The following is a 20,908-nucleotide window of genomic DNA, read 5'->3' as shown; positions in this document are numbered from 1 at the left end:
CCTACTATTTCAATAAATACATTTAAATACCACATTGATTCTTTTTCAGAAGGCTTTTTTGACCTTTGCTGGTGACTTCCCCAACCTTAAATGTAGTTGGGCACTAAATGGTTGATGCTCCCGTGGCACTTTGCACAACACCTTTGTTCTTATATTTCTATATTGTAATTTTTGTATATATATCTGTCTGACATCCGACTTTGCCCAGATTGATAACAGCTCGAGTCCAGGAACCACAGCTTATTTGTTATTTAATTCCTCACACTCAGGATAATCTTCAGTACGTAGTATATTCTTAATGAATAAGTTCATAAAATAATAAGTGATTGGAGGTGGTAGCCAGTTGTGATGTGGTGTGGCCCATGATGAAATCACCCAGTTCATTGCAAACAAGTGAATGTGACGCCTCAGAAGAAGAGCCTATTGAAGATGAACAGACTCCAAATCAGATACCATGACTACCCCTGTCACGAGTAAATTGTTCTCAGTTTCTTGGGTTATGTGCTCTTCCAGATGGTAAATTTAAAAATGTTAGAAGAGATACCCAAGAAGGTACAGAAGAACTAAGGAGCTGTGATATACGAGGCGTATTTATTTTCTGCCCCAGAGGGGAACTGTCAAAATACCGCGTCCCAAACCTTGAGGACCTCTACCATCACTATGGAATTATCACTCATGATCATCCAATCCCAGACGGAGGGACTCCCGATGTAGCCATCTGCTGTGAAATAATGGAGGAGTTTATAATCTGCCTTAAAAAAGAACTGAAAAATCTTAATCCACTGTCATAGAGGACTTGGGAGATCTTGTCTGTACCCACTTGTCTCCTACTGTTCCTATCTCACGCAGCTTCCTCTCAGCAAGCTGTAGACAGCCTGGGAGACCCAAGAGGATCTGGAGCAATACAAGACTATAAAGCAACATCATTATTTTCATGAGTTTCGGGACAAACTAGCTGTACACCTAGCATCAAGAGAGTCATTGTCAAGATCTGTATCTAGATAAAAAAGAATTTTAAATGACATATATACGACCATGTCTGAAATTTAAGAACTATTTAACATGATTTGTATTGAAATGAAACTTACCAGTGTTATTGGCCTGAATGTAAATGTATATGTGCAGATATTCCTAAAGATTTAATGACAAATTAAAAAAAAGTGAATAAATAAATGAATAAATAAATAAATAATTGCATATATGCAATCACCAAGAGACTGCAATACAGAAAGGAAGATAGATATTTGAACAAGGATCTAGGAGTCATGTTTGGTGTTGGAAATTAAAAATGACACGTCCTATTCCTTAAATGCTTTTGTAATGCTTTTAGTTAACAGAGTCTGCCTCCATCTCTAGTCACCGTTTATAGAAGATCCAAGAAGATAATATTGTGCCATTTTATTGGCAGCTCCAAAGTTCTTAGCTTTGCCAGCTCCTTCTGCTCAGTCTTTCTGAGTCTCTTTTTTTATTGGTATTGAGAAGTTTCTCAGTCTGGATTGTCGTCCGTATTCAGACAGTATGCAATAGGACAACCATCTCCCTGTTACATGGCTTTCTGCGCTTCTCATCTCAGCAAATCTTTGCAAGACTTACACGAAGGCCTTAGCAAGGTAACCCATGTATGTTTTGTCCGGTGACAAATGGTCAATTGTGCCCAACTTGACTCTGAAACACGTTCTGAATATTAATGATAAGAAGCACTCCCCTCCCAACATTGAAAGGTACACGAGATCAACTGGTTAGAACTGGAGGTGACCATCCTGGGGCAAGGGGGTGAGGCACAGTGTACTGGTGATTTGTATACTCATCAGGATGCTTTTGTCACTTCATTGCCCTAATTTGCTGAACTGTAGTGTCAGGTTACAACTGAGATCCACCTCCACACATTCCCTGAATAATAATTTTTGCAAAGCTTTGACGATAGTAAACAGGTTGTGGTACGAATTCCAAAGCAATAGTGGAGTGGTAGGTTGACTACACCAAGAAGTAATTCTTTGACACCAGCTAGATATCCTATAATTCAATTCAGTTCTGACACTATTTACCTGGAGATAGCGTCAGATTCCATAAGTTGAGGGCTCGGTTTTACAAGACTGCTCCCACAGCCCCCTTCAGATGTCAGCCCAGATGTTACCTGCACTTCTGACCTGCTGGCTATAAATTAAAGGTTCCTAACCCCTCTTTGAATTCCATTAATTTGCTAGAGCGGCTCACAGACCTCAGGGGAAATATTTCACTTACTAGATTACTGGTTTATTATAAAAGGATATAACTCTTGCTATATGCCCCAGTCAATACTCCACATAGGGCTATTGCACAGAGAACTTGTCTCTACCAGCATTCTAGGTTCCATTTTAGACCACTCAGGCTTAGGCAATCTTACTGGTTATCATTTAGCATGTTCAATGAATATTGCATGAAGCATGGATGTACATGCTTTCTGTTATATAATATTAGGTAGGGGAAACATTTTCCAGTCAGATACAATGTCTATCTCCCAAATATAATCAGGTAAAAAAAGAAGCAATCATTTCACATTAAATCTGTTTAAATCTTGATTATACCTTAATTTTATTAGCAATTACATTCCTAACTGTAGCCTTCCTTAGGACTTCATCAACAGATGTTGGTTTTATAATACTAGGTAGGGGAAGTGTTCCCCACCAGATATAATCCCATTCCCATAAGACATTCAGGTAAAGGAGACAAAACTTCTTTACCTAATACCTGCTTAAACACTCCAACTTCTATAATCTTATCAACCATTACATATTTTTTTCTTTCAGTTTAATTGTAGCCCAAGTTAGGACTTCACCAATGGATTCTGGTACCACTTCATGGGATTCCCATATCAAGACATCCTGGAAATTTCTCTTATCCACACAGTGTTCATTTCACCCACACATGTGCAAAAGGCTTTGGGTCCCCAGTAAGAGATGGAACCAAGGAACTTTGGCTCTTCTGTCAATCTTTAACTTCATTACCCTAACTACTGCCATAAGAGATTGTTGGTTTTGGTCAAGTTTCTCATTAAAATCTCCACCTTATGGCTTTGTAAATTCCTCCAAACAGGGGTAAGCAGAGTGGGCTTGTTTGGGACCCTTTAATGTTGGAAGAACATAGGGAACTCTTCGGCCCACTCAACTTAAGGTTATGCTGTGTTAATATTTTTGTTTTAACCCAATCAATGTTCATTTTATTCATTCCATTCCTTAATAAGCATCTAAAGATTTCTACCCTGCTGAGACAAGTCCCGTGACTCTCCCCTCTCTGTTTCCTCTTTATTTCTTAATAACTGTTTAAAAATTACTACCTTGTTTGGACAAGTCTCTTGACTCTCCCTCTGCTTCCTCTCATTGTCTTATTAATTAACTGGATGTTTTGATTAGCAATTGTAAGACAAATGCTGAAGGGAAGCTGAGAGAGCAAATTCCATAAAGTTTGGTTTTATGGCTTTACAACAATAAAGTTAGATGGGGTGTGCATGTAAAAGGAGCTTCCTTAACCATAGTGTTTACCGTGGCCTGGGTGAGGAGCTATATTCTGAGGGTGGGTGTACTGATTATTATAAAACCAGCCCTGCATGGCTCTCATGTAAAACATATCAGCTCTTGGGGCGCCTGGGTGGCGTAGTCGGTTAAGCATCCGACTTCAGCCAGGTCACGATCTCGCGGTCCGGGAGTTCGAGCCCCGCGTCAGGCTCTGGGCTGATGGCTCAGAGCCTGGAGCCTGTTTCCGATTCTGTGTCTCCCTCTCTCTCTGGCCCTCCCCTGCTCATGTTCTGTCTCTCTCTGTCGCAAAAATAAATAAAAACATTAAAAAAAAAAAAAGAGGGGCGCCTGGGTGGCGCAGTCGGTTAAGCGTCCGACTTCAGCCAGGTCACGATCTCACGGTCCGGGAGTTCGAGCCCCGCGTCAGGCTCTGGGCTGATGGCTCGGAGCCTGGAGCCTGTTTCCGATTCTGTGTCTCCCTCTCTCTCTGCCCCTCCCCCGTTCATGCTCTGTCTCTCTCTGTCCCAAAAATAAATAAACGTTGAAAAAAAAAATTAAAAAAAAACAAAACATATCAGCTCTTTCATCTGGGGGTGTTCCATTTTGGCATTCATGAAAGACAGTTCACCTTCTCAGAGTAAACAGACCTTACAGTGGCTTTTATTCACTTCACCAGGCTGGCTGTTCCCTCAGGAACACATATAGTCATTTGTGATTATTCCGTAGTAAGCTGTCGGTCTTCCATCAGGCCAACCATGCTCTCACTCTGCAGCATTAGAAATCAGACACTATTTTCTAAAGAGTCGCTCCTATAATTTATTTCAACAAAGATTTCTCAAGAAGCTGATGAAACTAATCCACAAAATGAAACAACTCCTTCACCATCTTTAGGTGGGATCCAAAAGTCACTTCATGAACATAACAAACCTTTGCCACTCTCCTCGCCAAGGAAATTCCAAGGGTTTTACTAGCTCTGAGTCAGAAACAGAGCAAATATATATTTCTTATACATTACAATATCACACCGCCCTCAAAATTCATTTATCTTATGTCTAGTGAATTAAACCCACTGACTGTCCAGTTATCCAAAAAGTTTTAAAATAATAATGGTTTATTTGAGAACCAGGGACATTAGTGACATCATGTCATTTGAACCTTAAGTATATCTATAAATTGTTATTATTGCAAATGATTATATGAAGATTGAGACTTAGCCAGGTTAAGAAATATGCCTCACAGCTAGAAAATAGAGTAGCTGGGATTTCAGTCACTTTGGCTGAGCCCTAAGCCTCTGGTCATAGAATAGCTATGCTGAACTAGAATCCTTAAATCAGTCTTTCCTTTTCCTCACAGAAATCGACCCTGTCTTTTTTACTATCTTTTTATACTTACTCTCCCCAAAGCAATCAGTGGCAATGGCAATGCGACTCACATACCAGTCTATTGACCTGCACTGGGTATAGAGAAGGCCCCTGTGGCACCAGAAAGAGGTACAAGGCGGGTTGGTGACTCAACACTTTGGGTGACCTACAAGGAAGAACTCTGTTTCCTTTTATTTTTTTTTTTTAACGTTTATTTATTTTTGAGAGAGAGAGAGAGGGCGTGTGAATGAGGAAGAGCAGAGAGAAAGGGAGATAGAGGATCTGCAGCAGGCTCTGCACTGAGAGCACAGAGCCCAATTGGGGCCTTGAACTCACGAACTGTGAGATCATGACTTGAGCTGAAGTCAAATTCTTAACCAACTGAGCCACCCAGGCACCCCACATCTGTTTCTTAAAATTAAGTTTTGAGGGGCGCCTGGGTGGCTCAGTCGGTTAAGCGTCCGACTTCAGCTCAGGTCACGATCTCGCAGTCCGTGAGTTCGAGCCCCGCGTCGGGCTCTGGGCTGATGGCTCAGAGCCTGGAGCCTGCTTCCCATTCCGTGTCTCCTTCTCTCTCTGCTCCTCCCCCGTTCATGCTCTGTCTCTCTCTGTCTCAAAAATAAATAAACTTTAAAAAATAAAAATAAAAAAAAATTAAGTTTTGAGATACACCTACATCTTTATCATAAATATATTTTTATTTGGGCTAATTTGGATATATTTTCATTTCTTGCAATTTAGTACTTCCCAACTGTTTGTATTATTTATTATTATATAATAACCTACCCCAAAACATAATGTTTTAAAACAAAAATTTGTTACTATGCCATCTCACAATTCTTTTGGTCAGCAATTTGAACAAGACACACAAGGGGCGCCTGGGTGGCGCAGTCGGTTAAGCGTCCGACTTCAGCCAGGTCACGATCTCGCGGTCCGGGAGTTCGAGCCCCGCGTCGGGCTCTGGGCTGATGGCTCAGAGCCTGGAGCCTGTTTCCGATTCTGTGTCTCCCTCTCTCTGCCCCTCCCCCGTTCATGCTCTGTCTCTCTCTGTCCCAAAAATAAATAAACGTTGAACAAGACACACAAAAAGTGTGGCCGGTCTCTGTTCTATAATGTCTGGGCCCTGAATTTATTTAGATTGACTTGGGTTGACTCAAGGGTTGGTGTCTGGAATGACTGAGAGCCATCTCCCCAGTTATTCTTTTACTATTTGTTCCCTCTGTTTCTTATTACACTTCCTTTGTCTTACTTTTGTTTAATTAAGATTTTTTTTTATGGTTCCATTTTATCTCACGGTGATTTATCATTTATGTCCTAGGATTTACAATATAATTGTAATTATAAATTACAATTTATAAATTATAAATTATAAATACTCAGAGAAATTCAAATGCTTTACCACTTCACAGGTACCATGAAGATCCGCAACAGTATATTCCTGATTCTTCTCTCCCATCCTTTGCGTTATCAGTGTCATTTATTTTACTTTTTTGTGTGCTGTAAGTACAAGCTACATTGCTATTATTTCCGCTTTATACTGTCTGTTATTTTTTAGATTTGTTTAAGAAATAAAAGTGCAATTTACCTTTATTCAAGCTCGGCCCTCTACATTTCTTTTGTAGGTTCAGCTTCCTGTCTCAGCATCTCTTCTCTTGAAGACTTTATTAAACATTTCTTATAGTGCATGTCTGCTAGTGATGAATTCCCATATATATGCATAAATTGCTTATATATGCATACATATGCATATATTCCCATATATATACATATATATTATAAGTTTAAATATATATCCAATACGGAAACTATTGACTATTGTGATCTTGTAAAACAGTTAATCCAAATTGAGATATGCTGCTATAACTGAAAAGTTCACATGAGATTTTGAAGACCTGTTATTTTAAAAAAGAATATAAAATATCTCATTGAGGACTTCTTGTACTCTCCTAGAGTGTAGAGAGCAGGAAAGAACATCACTCCCACCTTTATTTAAAAAAAAAAAACAGACTTGAGGGGAGCCTGGGTGGCTCAGTAGATTAGGCTGACTTCAGCTCAGGTCATGATCTCACAGCTCGTGGGTTCGAGCCCCACGTCGGGCTCTGTGCTGATAACTCAGAGCCTGGAGCCTGCTTCGGATTCTGTGTCTCTCTCTGTCTCTGCCCCCCCTGCTCATGCTCTGTCTCTCTCTCTCCCAAAAATAAATAAACATTAAAAAAAATTTTAAAAAACCCAGACTTGAGGGGTGCCTGGGTGGCTCAGTCAGTTAAGCATCCAACTTCAGCTCAGGTCACAATCTCACAGTTTGTTGAGTTCGAGGCCTGCGTCGGTCTCTGTGCTGACAGCTCAGAGCCTGGAGTCTGCTTTGGATTCTCTGTTTCCCACTCTCTGCCTCTCCCCTTCTTGACTCTGTCTATCTCTCTCTCAAAAATAAATACACATTAAAAAAAATAGCTGGCATAACTTCAAATTCATGACTCTTACAATCTGTTGGAGAACTGAGGTTCCAGAACAACCACTTGTCCAAACACTAAGGAGAGACCAGCACCTTCAAGGAGAGAAGAGACACGAACATGTACTTACCAGATTAGTAGACACTAATAAGAGGAACCTAGCCATAATAGTTGACATATTGGTGAAGGTCCAGGGCAGACTTGCAGGAGAGTGTAGAACCCATGGGACATTAGAAATTAGAGGTGTGCATGCCCTCTTGCAAGATTTTCTCCACGAATCCCACATATGATCACAAAAAAGATCAGAGAGACAAAAAAGTATTGTTTGGGTGCAGACCCCTGGGGTGGGGAATAGCACCTCTGTTGGAAGGCCAGGGAGCCCCACTGACCCTTTCCCCCATCTCCTCATAAGAAAGAAACGTCTGCAGGAGGGAAGAAACCAAACACTTTCACCTTTAGAACATTGGTGAGGGAAGGGAACAAAGAAACCAAACTCTTAGAAAGAGGTAAGAAAGCGTATAGGGGCCCATCCAGCCAGAATATGGGCAGAAGGACTGAGAAGGCCACACCTCTGACACCCAGGGATAAGGTTTCTGCCCACGGCTGAGAATCAGAACAGACAACAGCCACCACCACTCACAACCAACAAGCAAACAAGCCTCGAGGAACAATAGTGTGTACAGAGACCCTCTCTTGAGATGTAGATGCGGATGCAGACCCAGCAGATGGATGTGTGTGCATTTCCAGGCCAAACAAATACTTATGAGAAAATGCACTCCCAGGAAACGAAGTCATCACCAGAACCACACCCAGAAATGACACAGATGTTGGGACTGTGTGACAGCGTATTTAAAATGTTTATTGTGTCTTTAATGAAAATGGTAGATGGCATGCAAAATCAAATGGTTAACTTCAACAGGGACGGGACATTAAGAAATGATTAAATGGAAATACTACAAATGAGAAAAATAGCAAAAAAGATGAACACTTTTCATGTGATCATAAGTACACTCAACACATCCAAGGAAGACATAAGTGAACCTTAAGGCAAGGCAATAGAAATTACCCCCAAAAAAGAGTGAAACAAAAATAGAACAGAGCATCTAAGCGCTAAGACATCAAACAGTATAACATATGTGTATTTGGAAACACAGAAGGAAAAGAGAGAATTTGGCAGAAGGAATATTTTTTAGGGGGGCGCTGGGGTGGCTCAGTCGGTTAAGCGTCTGACTTTGGCTCAGGTCATGATCTTGCAGTTGAGGAGTTTGAGCCCCAAGTTGGGCTCTGTGCTGACAGCTCAGAGCCTGGAGCCTGCTTCAGATTCTGTCTCCCTCTCTCTGCCCCTCCCCTGCTCGTGCTCTTTCTCTCTCTCTCTCAAAGAATAAATAAACATTAACAAAAAAGAAATATTTTTTAAAATCATGGCCAAGAATTTTCTAAAATTGACACACGCCAAACAGCGGATCCAAAAACTCAAAGAACAACAGCAGGAAAATACCAAAAGACAAACAAAACAAAACATAGCCACATACATAGGTATATCATATTCAAACGAGTGGAAACAAAAGTCAGAATGAACATTTTGGTAACAGAAATAAAAGGCACATTAGCTACAGAGGAACAGTTGAAAATTGTAGCTCAATTTTTATGAGGAACCATGAAATAATGCAGTAATATCTTTAATGTACTGAAGAACAAAACAAAATTATCAATCCAAGAGTCTACCATCAGTAAAAAATACCTTTCAAAAAGAAAGGAGATTATATATATATATATATATATATATATAATATAATATTTTATCTGCATATATTTTTAATAACAGTTCTTCAAAATCTGATGTGAATTTTTCACTTATACGATATCTCGATTTGGATTAACTGGACTTCCCAAGACCACAACAGCCACATACGGTTGGTGGCTTCCATTTTGGACAGCCCTAAACTGATATTATTATACTTCATTTTACAAGCAGTGAAATATTTAGATTTTTTTTCAGGTTTTTTGTTATTGTTCTTAGTATTTTCTATGTGTGCAAAAGTCAAGCAAATGTCATATTATCCTAAATGTATACTTTACCTCCATTACTTTTTTATAAACCTGAAGATATTTGTAGTGTTAACTGTACATAGATGCGATAAAAATTTGATCAACAGAACATTTTCTAGCACGTATTTTGGTACGTATCTTTCAGTCTAACTTAGTTGCTATGTTGAAGTGTTTTTTGGAATGATATATAAACATCTTCAGTTTCTCATGCTGAGATCCTCATTAGTCTTCAATGCCAAAATAACAATATTGCTTTTCGTCCATCTGAAGCAAGTTATAAGGTATTATGAATCAACTCATTTGCTCAAATAGCAACACTAATGAAAAATCTTTTTACAAATGCATCAATTTTGATTTGTGCCAGATGTATAAATAAGAACTTGAATGTCTAATGTAGAATTCAGATGAAAATTCTGGGGGAGTCTATATAGAAGAAATGTAAGATGCCTTACAGTTTCTTTTATTAAATTCATTATTTTCCAGATAAAGTACACTTTCAGCCTACTTATTTATGTGACATGTATAACTCTGATCTTCAAACCCATTTATTTAAAAAAAGTTTTGTTGATTTCACTTCATGTACGGTACTGTTTTCTGCCTTCAGCTCTTTCAGTATGAGAGAAATCGATTGAGAAAAACAGTTTCAAGAAATCTGTTCCAAGGCATTCTCTCTCTCTTCCCCCCACCCCTATGATATGTTTTAAATTCTGCTGTTCTGGTGGTTAATAATGGCATCTTTTTTACTTTTCATATTTGCAATGATCCTATGATGACAATTACATGCATGGTTATTTCACAAATAACCCTAAATGCAATATAATTGAAAAATCAACCAATTAAATTTTTGAGATAGCCATGAATCACAGAAAGGCCTGAAGTAAGCCAACGGAGAAGGGGCACAGCAACAGGTAATAAATGTTCACGTTGGTCCTGGTTCATAACACCTAATGCCCCAAATATTTCAGATAGAAGGTCAGTCAATGTGAATTTACATAAAAGGTTTAAGGGGTTAGTTTGTAATAACAATGAGTTTATGTGGCCATGCTTTTGTGACTAACAGTTTCCATTTCTTCTAAGCCTGTTCTTGTGTTTTCCTAGGCCCACCATCCATAGCTGTGCATAACTAAACCTTATTGGTTATGGTAACTCGTAGTTTTGGTGGAATGGTGCAGGTCTGGTTGCAGTGGGTTGAAAAAGAGAGTAGTAGAGTAGTAGCTATGGGGGAAAATATAGTCAAGAGAGTTTTTCTAAAGATGGGAGAAGAAAGAGCATCTTGGCACACTAATGAGAACGATCCCACAAGGAGAGAGATGATGGAGGACAGAAAGAGGAGAGTTACTGAAGTTGAGAGCAGACAGAATCAGATACACATGTGGACAGACCAGCTTGAGACAGAGCTTGGATGGTATAGGCAGGCTGACAGCAGGGGAACAGAATATGTGGGTGCTGATGCTGGTAAGTGACTAGGAGAGTGCCGTCTGGGGGCCCTAGAACGTATCTTCTGATTACTTCCATTTCCTTAGTGACTCAGGAACAAGGATATCAATTGAGAATAAGGATACAGGGGATAGGTATAGAGGGCATGAAAATAAAGGAAAAGGTATAAAATAGACATCTAGAAAAGAACAAGAGTGAAAGGACCAGGAATGCTTTATATTATAAACCTTTGGCAAGAAAGCATATATCCGTCAATTTTAACTAATAAATCATTCCCAAATCCATCCACTTCTTTCCGTTCCACTACAACCCTTGTCCAAATTACCACCGCCTCTTGCCTGAAGTACCGCATTCATTGGCTTCCTAATTGGCTTATACATGTTCCCTCTTCCTCCTCACCAGTGCATTCTTAGCATTGCAGCTGGGACGATCTTTTCGAATGCGAGTTTGTTTATGGTACCACTCTGTTTAAAGGCTCCCAAGACCTTTGGGTAGAAACAACCCTTCCTAGGGCAGCCTCACCTCAGCTACTTGTTCCTGCCTCACTCTTAGCAGTTGTGTAACAATAGCTTTTCTCAGTTCCTCTAAAGAGCAGTGATTCCTCATCCAGCAGGGTGTCATGAACGCTGCCTGAAAAATCCTTCTCTTCTTGCCTTACTTATTTGATTCCTACTTTTTCTTCACATTTCAATTGAATCATCACTTTCGCCAAGAAAGTGTGCCCATTCTTTCATTTATATTCCTCGTTATACACTTGTATAGTGCCATGTAGTTTCCAATCGTAATTTTAAATTTATTTGTGGAATTATTTGATTGATCATGTTCCCTATTAGACTGTGAAGCTCTAGGAGGGTTAGCAATATGTTTGCCATTTTTTAAAAAAATACGAAGTATGCTTGCTTTTGTTAACCAGTTTACCCCTCAATAGTTAGCACATATTATCCAGCATACAAAAGACCTCAATAAGTATTTGTCTAGTGAATTTGACTGCATAAAATAATGGATACTAATTATTTAAAAAAATTAAAAAATTTTTCTTTTTAATGCTTATTATTTATTTTAGAGAGAGAAGGAGAGAGAGAGAGAGGGAAAGACAGGTGCAAGTGGGGGAGGAGCAAAGAGAGAGAGGGAGACACAGAATCTGAAGCAGGCTTCAGGCTCTGAGCTGTCAGCACAGAGCCCAATGTCAGGCTCGAACTCATAAACTGTGAGATCATGACCTGAGTCCAAGTCACATGCTTAACCGAGTCACCCAGGCGCCCTCTAATGGGTACTTATTATTAAAAATATACTATGTGTAAAACTCTAAGCTGTGTTCTGTTTTTCATTTTAAATCAAGATCTATGCCCAGTATGGGGTTTAAACTCACCATCCCGAGATCAAGAGTTGCATGCTCTACGGACTGAGTCAGTCTGGTGCCCCCAAAGCTATGTTCTTTATAAAATTAATTTACTTTATAAAAACCTATAAAGTAAGAATTATTATCTAACTTTAAAGATAAAGACATTGAGTCTTTTTAAAAAGTTTTTGTTTAGGGGCACCTGGGTGGGTTGGGTGTATGACTTCAGTTCAGGCATGATCTCATGGTTCCTGAGTTCAAGCCCCACATGGAACTTGCTGCTGTCAGTGCAGAGCTCACTTCAGCTCCTCTGTTCCCCCTTTCTCTGCCCCTCCCTGGTTCATGCTCTCTTTCTCTCCACAATAAATAAACATTTAAATTCCAGTTAGTTAACATACAGTATAATATTAGTTTCAGGTGTGCAATATAGTGATTCACCACTTCCATACATCACCTGGTGCTTATCACAAGTCCACTCCTTAATCCCCATCACCGATTTCACCCATCCCCCCTCCCCACCTCCCTTCTGGTAACCATCAGTTTGTTCTCTATAGTTAAGAGTCTGATTCTTGATTTGCCTCCCTCTTTCTCTCTCTCTCCCTCTCTCTTCCTTTCGCTCATTTTTTTTTGTTGCCTAAATTCCACATATGAGTGAAATCTTATGGTATTTGTCTTTCTCTGACTGACTCACTTAGCATATTTTCTAGCTCCATCCATGTCATTGAAAGTAGCAAGATTTCATTCTTTTTATGGCTAAGTAATATTCCATTATATGTAATATATAATCATATATATGGATAAAGAAAAGAAGATGGGTGTGTATATATATATATACACACACAGCATGTGTATATATACCATTATATACACCACATAAATATACCATACTATATTTATATCATCTATATCATCTATATCTATATATCTATATATCTATATATCTATATATCTATATCTATATCTATATCTACATCTATATCTATCTATATAGATATCTACACAACACATCTTCTTTTCTTTACCCATTCATCAGTTGATGGGCACTTGGGCTGTTTCCATAATTAAGCTATTGTAGATAATGCTGATATAAACATCAGGGTGCATGTATCCCTTTGAATTAGTATTTTTGTATTCTTTGGGTAAATAGCTACTAGTGCAGTTGCTGGATTTTTGAGTGAATGAAGCCACAGGGATATTGCATTAGCTGTAACGATAGGTCTTGGCTAAATAACCTCAGTCCACATTTCCCAAGTGGTTAGTTGCTTTTACATAGTCATTTCATAAATGTACATTGACTTATTTCCATTCACACTGTTGCATTCCCAACAGTGTAAGAGGGTTCCCCTTTCTCCACATCCTCATCAACATCTGTTGTTTCTTGGGTTGTTGGTATTAGTCATTCTGACAGGTGTGAGGTAATACCTCATTGTAGTTTTGATTTATAGTTCCCTGATGATCAGTGATGTTGAACATCTTTGCATGTGTCTGTTGACCATTTGCATGTCTTCTCTGGAAAAAATGTCTATTCATATGAAGACATTGAGTCTTGAAGATGTTATGTAAATTCTCCAAATTTATGCAGCTGATATGTAAGCCAGACAGATCTGACTCTAAAGCATGTGCCCTTAACTACTCTGAATTGTGCTTTTACCAACTTGCTCATTTGATGCTTTTGATTCTGCCTTTCAGTCAAATAGAGTTTTGTTTGTCTGGAAAAGACTTCAACTTGCGAAATACGCCTGATTAGCTCAAAATAATTTGCTTTATAGGTACATGTTTCAGGGACATACTATTTTCAAAAGATGCATACATCCTTCTTGGCAAAAATAAATGGTATTCTGGATTTTTGTTTGTGTTAGAATACATCTTTATTCTGTACATCTATTTCTATGATAGAATATTTAGACTAAATGAAATAAAAGCCAGAAAACCATTAGTGTCTTTGCTACCACTTATTTTTTTTTCAGACTAGAATTTAGTGATTCATCGCTTACATATAACCCCCAGTGCTCAGTGCTCATCCTAACAAGTGCCCTTCTTAATGCTCATCGCCCATTTAGTCCATCCCCCACCCAACACCTCTCCAGCAACCTTTAGTTTGTACTCTGTGAGAGTCTCTTATGGTTTGCCTCCCTCTATGTTTTTATTTTATTTTTCCTTCCCTTCCCCTATGCTCATCTGTTTTGTTTCTTAAATTACACATATGAGGTAGATCATATGATATTTGTCTTTGACTTATTTCGTTTAGCGTAATACATTAATTTTAATAGGTTTTATTCATTTTCCCAGTATAAAGTGAAAAAAGTAGAAAAGTAATGTTTTAGTTTTTATATGATAGATAAATGAACAGTATAGTATTAAAGTTACACAATGCTATAGAAAATCTATGTTTCATCTCCGATATGTTTTACAATACTGGTTTATTATCAGTGAATGAGATTTTCAGCCCTCAAGCTACCTGCCAATTATTTAAACCAAGAGAACATTAAAGTATAGGCTCAATCATTTGTATTCTTAATTTTCAACTTATCAAAGCAGTAAAATCCTCCCAGGCCACTTTACTTGGCAAGTACCAATCTTAATGCATTTTTAAAGACTGAGAAGTAAACTCCAACTCATTCAGGGAACTGCGGGCTGCCCACAGAATGCTGTTGTGAGCAGACCCTCCTTTTCCTGAACACGGGAACGTAACAGGGCCACCTGTTGCAGCCTCTAATTATTTCAGGCAGCGGCAGGCGGAATATTTGTGACTGAGGCTTGTTTCACCACCAAGATCTATGGCATTATAGTTTCAGTAAGGTGAATACTGATTAAGCTGCATGAATTCCCATTAGAGGCACATATCAGGACTGAGAGCTATAGAGCCTGTAAGTCATTTAAAATTCATTATTAAGGGAAGCAGCAGTAAGCACACACTTAACCACATTGGGCTGTATTAGATATATTTTTGGGTGAATGAAGCCACAGGGATATTGCATTAGCTGTAATGATAGGTCTTGGCTAAGTAACCTCTGTCCACATTTCCCAAGTGGTTAATTGTTTTTACATAGTCATTTCAGAAATGTACATTGACTTATTTCCCACTTTACACTGAGTTTCCCCTTTTTGCTTTTGCATACTTACTCATAAATTTGAGATTTTGTGGACAAGCCATTGCTTCAGGTTTGAAAGGCAGGTACTATGATTTATAGAAAATGCAGTATTTCACCAAGGATATGAGACACGTTCCTGGAAGGACTTCTGACGCTCCATGCCACGCTGACCACAAGTCCCTGCCCTGAGGTCTAGGTGCCAGTGTGAAAGCCAAGGTGAAATATTATCTTCAGAAAAGGGAGGCTCCACTGAACTTTTAATACTTTTACTAATAAAATCTGCTTGCGCAGTTATAATTCAAATGTCCCAATTTCCTCACTGCCTAAGCCACCTGTAGTTGCAAGGAGCCAGTTGGAATGATTATTAACCCTTTTGGCTCACACGGATGGTTTTCCGTTCACTTATAGACCTTGCAACACCGATGATCCTATTCTCGGGAGATGTAAGGCAATCAAAGGGCCAGTAGTTTATGTTCAAACCATATTTTGTTTGATTCTGTTTTAAATCTTTCATGGTAAAGCCAAAGCTCTTTAATCCTTCTGCTGTGTTTTCAGAGTAAGGAGGCACAGGTCTCAGGCACAGGTTAATGGCGTGCTCTGTAGTCTGCGTGCTAAAACAGCCAGCCGTGCTCGCCCAGCCACCATCCACAAAGTTGAGAAATAAGGTCAAATGTGACTTTTCCATTGACTCATTCTTCCTGTATTCCTTCCAGCTCTCTAGCCTAGAACTAGCCATCAGCTGTTTAAGTCAAGAGTTAAGTGAGCTATTTTTTTTTTAAGTTTTTAATGTTTATTTATTTCTGAGAGAGAGACAGAGTGTGGACAGGGGGAGGGGCAGAGAGAGAAAGGGAGACACAGAATCCGAAGCAGGCTCCAGGCTGTGAGCTGTCAGCACAGAGCTCCACGCGGGGCTCGAACTCAAGAACCGCAAGATCATGACCTGAGCTGAAGTCGGACGCTTAACTGACTGAGCCACCCAGGCGCCCCATAGATGAGCTATTTCTGATTGACTGCAAAGAGCGAAAAAGGCATTTGTTCTTGAGCTAACGTTTTATCTTCCAATGCTTCTGCAAATAACATAATCCATTCAAAATTATGTTTAGGAAATACGAAATAATCATCAGAAATGTATGGACAGAGAGGAGAAATCATAAGTATTAGATTTGTGTACAGGGTTACATGTATCACAGAGGGTGAAACAGCTGTTCAACACTACCACCATTTTGAGCATGAGAAACGACAAAAGTCTTGTTCTACTTGATAGGCTTTCTCCCTAAAGCTTTCAGTTTATCCTCACTCATCTCTCCAGTAAGTAAACATTGTTTGTTTAGTTAGTTTATTTCTTTTTTATGTTTGCCTCTGTGACAAAAGCCCTTGAGTGTTGTTCCATATGTCTCTCACCATGACTTACTTCTCAACCCGTGTTTGGGAGATTCCGAAAATATTCTAGTGGGTCTAAAGTGTTCTATGAGAAGCTGTACATTTTACTTTTTAATTATAAAAAATTATAAACATATAGTGTAAGTATATCTTGAATCATCAGGATCATTTTATAACCTAACACTGCAACAAAATGTATTCGCATTTACTTATACAAATGTGTTTGTTCCATACTAAGACTAATTGATATCACGATGTTCTGTACTAATAGAATTTTCAGAGGAGTTCAAATAGAGATGAGCAATGAGAGAATCTATCCTCTCCCATTCTCGCTAGTAAAGACATGTCAAATTAAAAACAAGAATCTGCATTGTGACAGTCAGGACCATACTCATGTTGTGAGGGAATGTATTTCACGGATCCCATATTGGTAGGTAGAAGGAAGGCTAAAGCAATTTATTTATAACACGTATTAGACAACAAAAAGTTATTTGGCTCTTGATTTCAATGGTGATTGTTTTATATACTGTAGTCAATACTCTTGATTACCTACTACATGTCCAGCACTACTCTTCTTCCTCTTTCACAGAACGTGATTATGTCAACCACTTGTTCCCCTGCATGGCTATGCCCCAGCTCCCATCCCTTGTTCCTTTCTTATCTATGTAACACCTAGCATTCACATTCAAAAACTAAAAATACTGGATAGCCTTTCGAAAATGGCAGTAATGGATTTAGAAAATAAACAATTTGCTAATGGCAGAAATCAATTGTGCAGAACTCAAGGTGCCAGCATGGTCGGGTGAGGACATTTTTCTGGGTTTTGTCCTCACATAGAAGAAGGTGCTAGGAGCTTTTCAGGGACTCTTATAAGAGCACTAATCTCATTTATGAAAGCTTCCCCCTCAGGACCTAAGAACCTTCCAAAAGCCCCACCTCCTAACACCATCACATTAGGCATTAGAATTTCAATATATGAATGGGGGAGGGGGCACCAACACTTAAACTTAGCACTCACCAAGTTTCAAGTATGTATAGAAAAGCTACATGCATAGCTCACATTAACTTACCTTCTCATAAATATAAATATTTTTTAGTCAATTTCTAGTGCATTGCCTTTGGCTTTTACTAAGGGTTAACATTTAAATGACCATATTTCTTTGCAGCAAATGCTAATTTATTCCCTCCCACACACCAGGGATTGTTTCAAACTCACTTTTTAGAAAATTTAGAAACATGCAGTTGAATTTATCAATAATTATGCCAGCTTCACTGTAGGGATCTTATGCCCTAGTTTGGTCACCTGACAATGACATCTCTTACAGCTTTGCTCTGCCCAGTGATTTATACAACCAAATGAAGCTTTATTTTTCTGCATGTTCCCTGGAAACTTAAAGTGATCTGCTACATGGAAATGAAGGTCTCATTGGCATCTTTTTTTCCTTAGTTTATATCAGTTCTTCTACAAATGTTCAATGTAAAACTGAGGCCAATTCAGGGGGAAGACTTTCATTATCTTCCTTGTCCAGTTCTTGCCCTTGTTTGGCTAATCTTCCAAATGTCAGTCAGATAGATAATTGTTAAAAGACATTACTAAAACTTCTTCCATCTGCACTACAAGATCCCTATTTTTATAAGTATCTCGAAGACCAAAATGAGTTCGTTCACAAGAAGACTCTGTGGCTGAAAATCTGATGTCTTGCAAGTACAGTAAATGTCTTATTTTATTCAAATTAGAATCCTGGAGTTTTAACTGTGACTCATATATCCACTACTTTAGTGATAGACTAAATTGATTGGTAGTAGGAATCTTACGTGACTTGGAACAAATACTATAGAAATCTTACGGGTTCCTCCAAAATTCAGTGGGGAAAATGGTAGTCTTTATTCCCCAAATTCCTTGAGGTCAGGGAATATAGTTTGACTTGTGGCTTCAAAAAATTGCCTTGCCTACTTTCCTAATTATGCCAACTTTTTGTTTTTATAGTTATTTCTTGATGACAGTTTGCATAATTTGTACCTGAAGATGCCAGACGTCCATTAAATATTTATTGATTTAATTGCTGAGAAAAATTAACCTCTGTCTCTCATTTCTTTTCAGAATATTTGATGCAGACCGTTGCCATATTCTTAGCGCTCAGGATCTTAGAGTTCATTTTAATTATGGAATTGCTTTTGAGGTTAAAAAAATAAGCTAGGCCAACAATTGAAAACAACTTAAATATTATGATCTATAAAAGAGCTACATTCACCTCTGTTATCTATGAGGTTCACTAGACAATTTTGTTATTTACACGAGGCCCTCCACAAAGGATTTGAAGTGCTTCATAGAAGGGTGTGAACTTGACAAGGAACAACTGAATAATGAAGGAATTGGGGTAAAGGAACTTCCAGCAAAAGAAATGAAAGTGAGGAAGAAAGTTTCCACCCAACTATTTACGGCATAACATCCTTTAAATTTGCCAGAAGTGGGATTAGAGAATCTTTCTTTTTTTTTTTTTTTTTTTTTTTTTTAATTTTTTTTTTTCCACGTTTTTATTTATTTTTGGGACAGAGAGAGACAGAGCATGAACGGGGGAGGGGCAGAGAGAGAGGGAGACACAGAATCGGAAACAGGCTCCAGGCTCCGAGCCATCAGCCCAGAGCCTGACGCGGGGCTCGAACTCACGGACCGCGAGATCGTGACCTGGCTGAAGTCGGACGCCTAACCGACTGCGCCACCCAGGCGCCCCGAGAATCTTTCTTAACTTTAGACAGAGGGGTTAAGTGGTATGCATTCCAAAACCCAAGTCCACTCACAATATTCTTTTTCAATAAAATTAGGAAGATGAAACCATATATGAGATTTTTAAAAGTCACTAATATTCAAATAAACAGCATCAATTTCCACAAGAATAACGAAGAGACTCACACTGCCTATTTGCCAATTCACTTATAAAAGTTGGAGGGGTGACTCAGCCCTGGGTGGCTCAGTCAGTTAAACGACTGACTCTAGATTTCAGCTCAGGTCATGATCTCACCATCGTGAGATCAAGCCCCGCCTCAGGCTCCACTCTGATAGCGTGGAGCATCCTGCCTCGGATTCTCTCCTCTGATCTCTCTCTGCCCGCCTCCCCCTTTCTCTCTCTCAAAATAAATAAATAAACATTAAAAAAAAGTTGGTATGGAAATAATGACATTAAGAGTCTAGACAGAGAAAATGGTCTATTATGTCTTCTTTAGCTTTGCACCTTTAGAGACTAGCAATGTCTAGCATCTATTGATAACTCAATAAATATTCATTGAATGAATGAATGAATCAATACAGGAATCAGTGAATTAAGAGAGGAATGAAAAAAAAAGAAGAATGTGGCTCTGTAGGTCTTGATGACTTCTTAAATTTTGGGATCACTGTGAAAAAATATCTGAAGACACTGTTTTTATAGCTGTATCATTTTTTTTATATGTGGAAAATCCAGAATCAGATTGTGACCTGTTAGATTAGTGACTGTGGCTTATTCATCATTGATCTTTTCTCCTACCCTTGCCCTTCAAAAAAATAGCTGCTATTATTAAAAATAAAACAAACAAAACAACTCTTACTCTATGCCAGGTGTTTTTCATTTATCTCATGCTTTTAGCTTGAGCTGCTATAATAAGATACCACAGGCTGAATAGTTGGAACAGCAGAAATTTTATTTCTCATGTTCTGGAGGCTGGAGATCAGGGGGCCACCATGGCTGGGTGTTGGGGAGAGTTCTCTTCCTGGCTTGTAGACAGTCGCCATGTTTGGGGAGAATTCTCTTCCTGGATTGCAGACAGCTGCCATATTTGGGGAGAGTTCTCTTCCTGGTTTGCAGATAGCTGCCATGTTGCCATGTGCTCACATGACCTCTTCCTTGTATGTACATGGGGAGAAAGAGAGAGCTCTCTGATGTGTCTTCTGTAAGGGCCCTAATTCCATCATTAGAACCCCACCCTCATGACCCCATCTAATCCTATTTATCTCCCAAAGGCCCTATTTCCAAATACCATCACATCTAAAGCTCGATAAATATGCTAAGTTAGAATGTTAATGTAATATTTTAACATGAGAATATTACTGTCAAGCAGATAATGGTTGACTTGACAGATTAGTAAAAAATGTTCTGGTATGGAAAATGAAGTAAGAAACTAAATTTTGGTCAAAAGTACCAATGACTGAATTTATTCCCTTATATTTTCCACATAGTGAAGCTTCATTAATTATCTGTCAAGTTTTCTGCTAGAATTATGGAAGAAATGAGAAAATTATTCTTGGAGGGTGCAACTTATATACTTGGATGAGCAA

At 38.8% G+C, this 20,908-nt stretch overlaps 1 pseudogene; it reads left to right on the top strand.

The window, feature by feature from the left end:
* Nucleotides 1-365: 365 nt before the first annotated feature.
* Nucleotides 366-1,005, top strand: LOC125164532 (cyclin-dependent kinase inhibitor 3-like; annotated as a pseudogene).
* Nucleotides 1,006-20,908: the final 19,903 nt, after the last annotated feature.

This window comes from Prionailurus viverrinus, chromosome B1 (genome assembly GCF_022837055.1).
Source record: "Prionailurus viverrinus isolate Anna chromosome B1, UM_Priviv_1.0, whole genome shotgun sequence".
Taxonomy (NCBI): Eukaryota; Metazoa; Chordata; class Mammalia; order Carnivora; family Felidae; genus Prionailurus; species Prionailurus viverrinus.
Note: the sequence above shows the minus strand (reverse complement) of the source record. Positions and strands in the feature narration are given on the sequence as shown.